This window comes from Lithobates pipiens, unplaced genomic scaffold, assembly GCF_037356315.1.
Source record: "Lithobates pipiens isolate NorthernLeopardFrog02 unplaced genomic scaffold, aLitPip1_a1.2 Scaffold_3, whole genome shotgun sequence".
NCBI classification, from domain to species: domain Eukaryota; kingdom Metazoa; phylum Chordata; class Amphibia; order Anura; family Ranidae; genus Lithobates; species Lithobates pipiens.
The window spans coordinates 204,985,209-204,991,498 of record NW_027507790.1 but is presented as its reverse complement, the minus strand read 5'-3'; positions in this window follow the sequence as shown (position 1 = coordinate 204,991,498).

Below are 6,290 nucleotides of genomic sequence, written 5' to 3'. Positions count from 1 at the left end.
CAGACCTCCAACAGATAAACCCCCACGGGATATCATATTGTGCATGAAAGACTTCATCACAAAAGAAAACATATTAAGAGCTTCCAGAAACATGCACAATATTGAATTAGATGGTGCCAAAATTCATATAATTCCTGATATTTCTCAGGCCACACTAGAAAGAAGATGCAAAATGAAGGAAATAACCTCAGTATTACAGTCAGCTCACATAAGATATAGATGGGGATTTCCCTTCAAACTAAAAGTGCCCCATAATGGCACCACCTATACCGTCGTCAATGTCTCAGAAGGAAAAGACCTCCTGGTGAAGTTGAGACTTTTGGACGTGGCTGCGGATGCAAGACCTCCTACTCCTCATGCCTCACCCATCTGGGCTACCCCAGCAACACGTCAAGACCAAAGAAGATGGCGACAATCCTTTAGAAATCTGGAAGCTTGATTGAGATGTCTCTATCCCTCAGCTACCCTGTATTCTTCCCTCCTTGGATGTATCTAAGATAAGAAAAGTTCTCAAACAAATTAATGATCTTAGTACACTATTTCCTCTATCATACTTAAAGTGGAGGGGGGAGGGGGAAAAAAAAGAGGGTATTATGACGCTGCAAGAGTGCAAGTTAATTTAGCAGCTTAAATCAAACAATTGTTCCACTCCTCCATGGGGTTACTTGTTGATATTTCACATCTCCTGTTTATATGAGGTTATATACTTTTTTATTTTTCATTTTTTCTATATTTGACACAATGCACGTCCACACCTTTTCTGAAATATAGAATCTTCGCTGAGGCTGGTCTGTTCTGTCTCAGTTAGTTTGTCCCCCTACTCACTTTGGGTTCCCAAGCTATGGTCCAGTTCGCAACATTGTTTGCGCACCTGATCATTATATCTCTTATAGGTATTGATTGGGACCCCTTTGTGAGTTCTGGACATTTTTGTCCACTCCAAATTGTTTCTTGGTCAGGTAGTGTTTTCCACCCTGACTCCCTATCCTACAGTAATTATTATCACAAGTTTTCTCTTAAAAAAATATCTACTATGGTTAACCCACTTCTATGTTCAATGTATTTAACGAGGTTGTATTCCAGTGACAGGTCATTCCATATTGTAAAGTGTATCAACTTGATCTTTCTCTTGGGCTCTGCAGTAACCCTGGGGCCAACAGGGATGATGAGATTGGTTACCATATATCTCTATATATGCGGTCTATGCCCTGGGTCTCGTGAACTTTTTCTTTCACCCTATTTTTATCACAGCCTCCTACCATCCGTCCAATGTGGCTTAGGGTGATATCTTACAATGCCCAGGGCATTAACTCTCCTCATAAGAGGAGGAAGGCGTTCCATCACTATAAGAGATTAGGAGCTGACATTATCCTGATGCAGGAAACCCATTTTGCAACAGATAAACATCCTAAATTATTTGACAAGAGTTACAGCCAATATTATTGCTCAACGTACAATACTAAATCTAGAGGAGTAGCAATTTTTATAAAGAACTCAGTTGTTTTAAAAGGACGCGCTATCACTATAGCATCAGTGTACGCCCCTAATGATGCACAATCAGGCTTTTTTTCTAAATTCTTTGAGACCTTGGATAGATTTTACTCCACACATCTAATAGTAGGGGGCGATTTCAACCTAGCTGCACACTCAGCCCTTGATAGAAGTAGAGTAGTTCCATCTTCTAAAGCTTTCCCCAAATCACTAAATTGTGCTTTACACACACACACCAGCTAGTAGATACGTGGAGAGCCCATAATGTAGGCATCAAGGCCTACACATTTTACTCTCACCCACATGACAGTTACGCACGGCTTGATTATATTTTCTGTACCCCTATCTTACTAGCCAACTCCTCGAAAGCAGCGATCCACCCTTGTCCCTGGTTAGACCACCATATAGTTTCCTTCAACACCTCACACGCCTTACAACCACAACCTACAAATGGCGAATAAACGATTCCCTCCTGACTGACCCATCTATTACAAGAAATCCTTTTACACCTTGAGCAATACTTTGCACTTAACATAGCCCCAGACATACTACCCACAACTTTTTGGATGGCACATAAGGCGGTCATGAGAGGCCACTTGATAAAAATTGCCTCAACCAAAAATAAAACTAAACTCGCTGATATACGATCTATTACCAAAGATCTAGATCTCTTGTATCATCGGAACAACCAAAACCCTTCCAGGGATCTTTTCAATCAAATCCAAGAAAAACGCACAGCATTAGACTTATTATTTACATCAGACACTGAAAAAGCCCTTAGATGGTCTAAAGCGAGATTCCTACTTAATAGTAACTCCTATTCGACTATGTTTGCCAGGAAATTAAATCAATCTACAAAACCTCCTCACACCTATAAACTACGTAACCCTTCAGGCAACTTGGTATCCCATCCCAAAGAAGTTATGAACATATTTTTAGACTTCTATAAAAAGCTTCTCTCTACTTCTCCATCCATAACTAAACAATCTTCCCTGAACTGGCTCGATTATATTTCTCTGCCCACGTTATCTAGTCATCAAATAGAGATGCTTAACGCTCCATGCACTGATTTAGAAGTGAATAGAATCATAAGCTCACTAAAAACCTCTACTGCTCCAGGCCCTGATGGATATTCCTCATCGTATTATAAAAAATTTGCCTCCACATTAACCCCACACCTAACAAAACTATATAATCACATCCTACAAGGAAACCAATTCCCATAAGAAATGCTCTTAGCAAATATGTCCCTTCTTCCTAAACCAAACAAAGATCATTCCATTCCACATAACTATCGCCCCATTTCAGTTATAGACAATGATCTCAAAATATTTGGGCGTATGTTAGCCGATAGACTCGGTGCAGTCATCTCCCAACTAATTAACCCAGACCAAACAGGATTTATTCCAAACAGACAGATAAAGGATAACATAACATTAACCACAAACATCATTCAAGATTCTAACCTAAACTCTACTTCCACACTTCTACTCAGTCTTGATATCCATAAAGCCTTTGATAGCGTTAGCTGGTCATATTTAGACATATTACTCCCTAGATATGGCATAAACAGAGAGTTTCTTCATGGCTTTAAAGCTCTATACCATAACCCTCAAACACGCATCAAATTCCCAGGCTCCAATTCTAACTTTTTCCCTCTGAGCAAGGGTACTAGACAAGGATGCCCACTTTCCCCACTCCTTCTTGCCCTTGCAATAGAGCCCCTTGCTTGTGCAATCAGAAATAACACATCAAAAGATACACTAAAGGGTCCAAGGAGTTTAAACTAAGCCTCTATGCCGACGACGTCCTTCTCTTTCTGACGGATCCCTTCATTTCCTTACCGAATCTGACCAAAACTCTGGACATCTTTCAGGACCTGACTGGCCTAAGTGTTAATTTGTCTAAATGCTCTGCCCTTCCCATTAATATCCCACCAACCACGATCACAACACTTAAAGACAAATTTCCATTCAACTGGTGCTCAGACTCATTTAAATACTTAGGAATCCATATTACACCCTCTTACAAAACACTATTTCACGCTAATTACCCTCCAATATTTAATAACATCAAAAATTTAATGAACACATGGTCTTCATATCAAATATCATTCTCTGGCAGAATAGTGGCCACAAAAATGGTTATACTACCTAAACTTTTATTATTTTTTAGAGCCCTCCCCCTTTCAGTACCCAAAAACACATTAGATTCTCTCCAAAGAGAAATCAACAAATTCATTTGGCAAAACAAAAAACCAAGGTTCAGTTACTCCCTAATGTTTAGACCCCAATTAAAGGGAGGCCTGAACATCCCAAATTTATGGATATACTATCTGTCTGCCAGATTTAACCAACTAGCACAATGGTATGCTTCTTCCTCCCAAATCCCCTGGCTCCTGTTCGAAAGAACAATCTGTCCTCCCATACCATCTACAAGGACTACTTTGGTCCAAGTCTATCTCGCCACTAAAAATAGGACCATTGAATATTTTTGTTACACATACATTGCAACTGTGGAACAGATAAAATACCAAATTCAACATGTCCTCTGACGTCCCTCCCCTAGCTTCCTTTCTAGGAGATCCGCACTTTGCCTTAGATTATCACCAATATTCATTAACTACATGGAAACAACACAATCTAACAAATTTAAAAGCATTTATTTATAACAATACATTTTACTCCTTTTCTGATCTACAAATAAAATACAACCTGGCTCCTACAGAACAAGAAATGTATAGTAAGATAAAACAATTCTACCAAAAATACTACTCCCTGGCTCTACGCACTCCCCCTTCACAATTTGAGCAGATTTGTATTTCCGCTCCACGAGATAAAAGACTGATCTCCAAAATCTATAAAAACCTAAACAAATTCAATATGCCTGAAAAATCACACCCCTTGCTCCAATGGGAATCAGATCTAAATGTTTCTCTCTCCCCCGAACAATGGGATACCATATTTGAAATTTTACACAAATCTACCAAAACTACTACCATTAGAGAATCTGCCACTAAACTGCTCTGTAGATGGTATCTTACCCCTTCCAAACTCTACTCTTTCTACCCTTCAACATCCCCACTCTGTTTTAGAGGCTGCCCCACACATGGGACATTGCTACACATATTCTGGGACTGCCCCCTTCCTAGTAACATTTGGCATAATGCTACGCTGATGACTGAGCGTATTTCAGGTAGAAAGATCCCACTATTCCCCCAACTGTGCCTCTTATTCTTCCCTATAAAAGATATTCCATTAGCAAGTTCCAGACTAATAAATACTTTATTCAGCTCTATCCACTGGACCATCGCCTCTAATTGGCGCTCACCCATCGTTCCATGGCCTCAGGTTCTTATACGTATGGCAAATATCAAGCTATCAGAGAGAATACACCACACGTTATATGACACTATGCATATTTACCAAAATAAATGGACTCTATGGGAAAGTTCACTATTGATGTAACTTCTACCTTTGATATCTTACTCAAGCACATCTACAGATCCTTTTCTGCCAATATTTTACTGATTTCAAGTCCAATATGAGTGTAATTTGTTATTCGATCTGTCACTATCTAAGTTACAATGGATTACCAAAATGTATCTTTTACCTGTACAACTTATTCTACTGTCAACTTTTTGTACTTTGACCTTTTCTATAATAAAAACCGTATGTAAACCAAAAAATTTTGTATAATTGAACCCAAAACCAAACTGCGGTTCCAGGAATATTAAATGACAAGAACACATAGCGCGTGCTCTTCGGGAGCCGGCACTACATATAGTAAACATGAATCTACTTTAGTACACTGCTAATATGATAGATGACTTACTTTGGGCAATTCAGGTCCCACTCGTGGTCAGCCACAGGCTGAGACAGACCTAAATAATCAGTCCCATATTCTGTTACAGCTAACAAGCTTCTGAGAAGGAACAAAACCTAGAAACACATCAATGGTGGTACAGTAGGAACAGGGTCAGATTTACACTCCTTTTTAGGCCAAACTTTTGTGTTTACCCACTTCTAACCCATCCCGGCTAGAGGTGGGGAAACTTTGCTCACCATGTATCTGCACATGGACAGCTAAAACTAAAGGGCAAATTTGATTCTAGGTGTAGTGTCCTACACTGACTAAAGCTGGCCATAAAAGGGGTGATTTTCTTTCCTTCAACCTGTGAAAATCGCTTCATTCCCCCATTATTACAATTAATGTTGATGGGGAATCCCTCCCACTAAGCTATTTTGTTCTCCCGGTGGGAAGGGGGGGGCGGGCAAGCCATCCTTGCTTGGAGAACACACAGTCATTATTGCTAGCGACTATAGCCACTGGAAATGATCACAAAAAATATCCGACAGGCTGGTTATACCCAAGTTGATTAACTGATTGATTGATTAACTGGAGTACAATTAGCCTGCTTTACATGGTTTGAATCTTAGCCGGTTCCTGCTGAACTGGCCAACATTGGAAACGTCTATGGCCAGCTTTAGGTGTAGGGACAATATTCCACCAATAATAGTGCACACTTTATGAAAAGACATCAACCAAGAGGACTCTTTCAGATATTCCTGACAGGCAAGGTGAATACATATAGTCTCAGGAGTCTTGCCCTGAGTCTGGGTTGTCTCATGGCTCTTGCAGGTAACTGTTTATTAGGGTGTGCTATAAGTGTTTTGTCACTTTCCACATGTGCATTTTTTAAATTTTGTTGAAGATTTGTTCAAGTAGTCCTGTTTGACCTGCAGTATATTAGTGTGCTTGTGTTTTTCTCTTTCATACAGGCTCCTGTAGCACAGTAT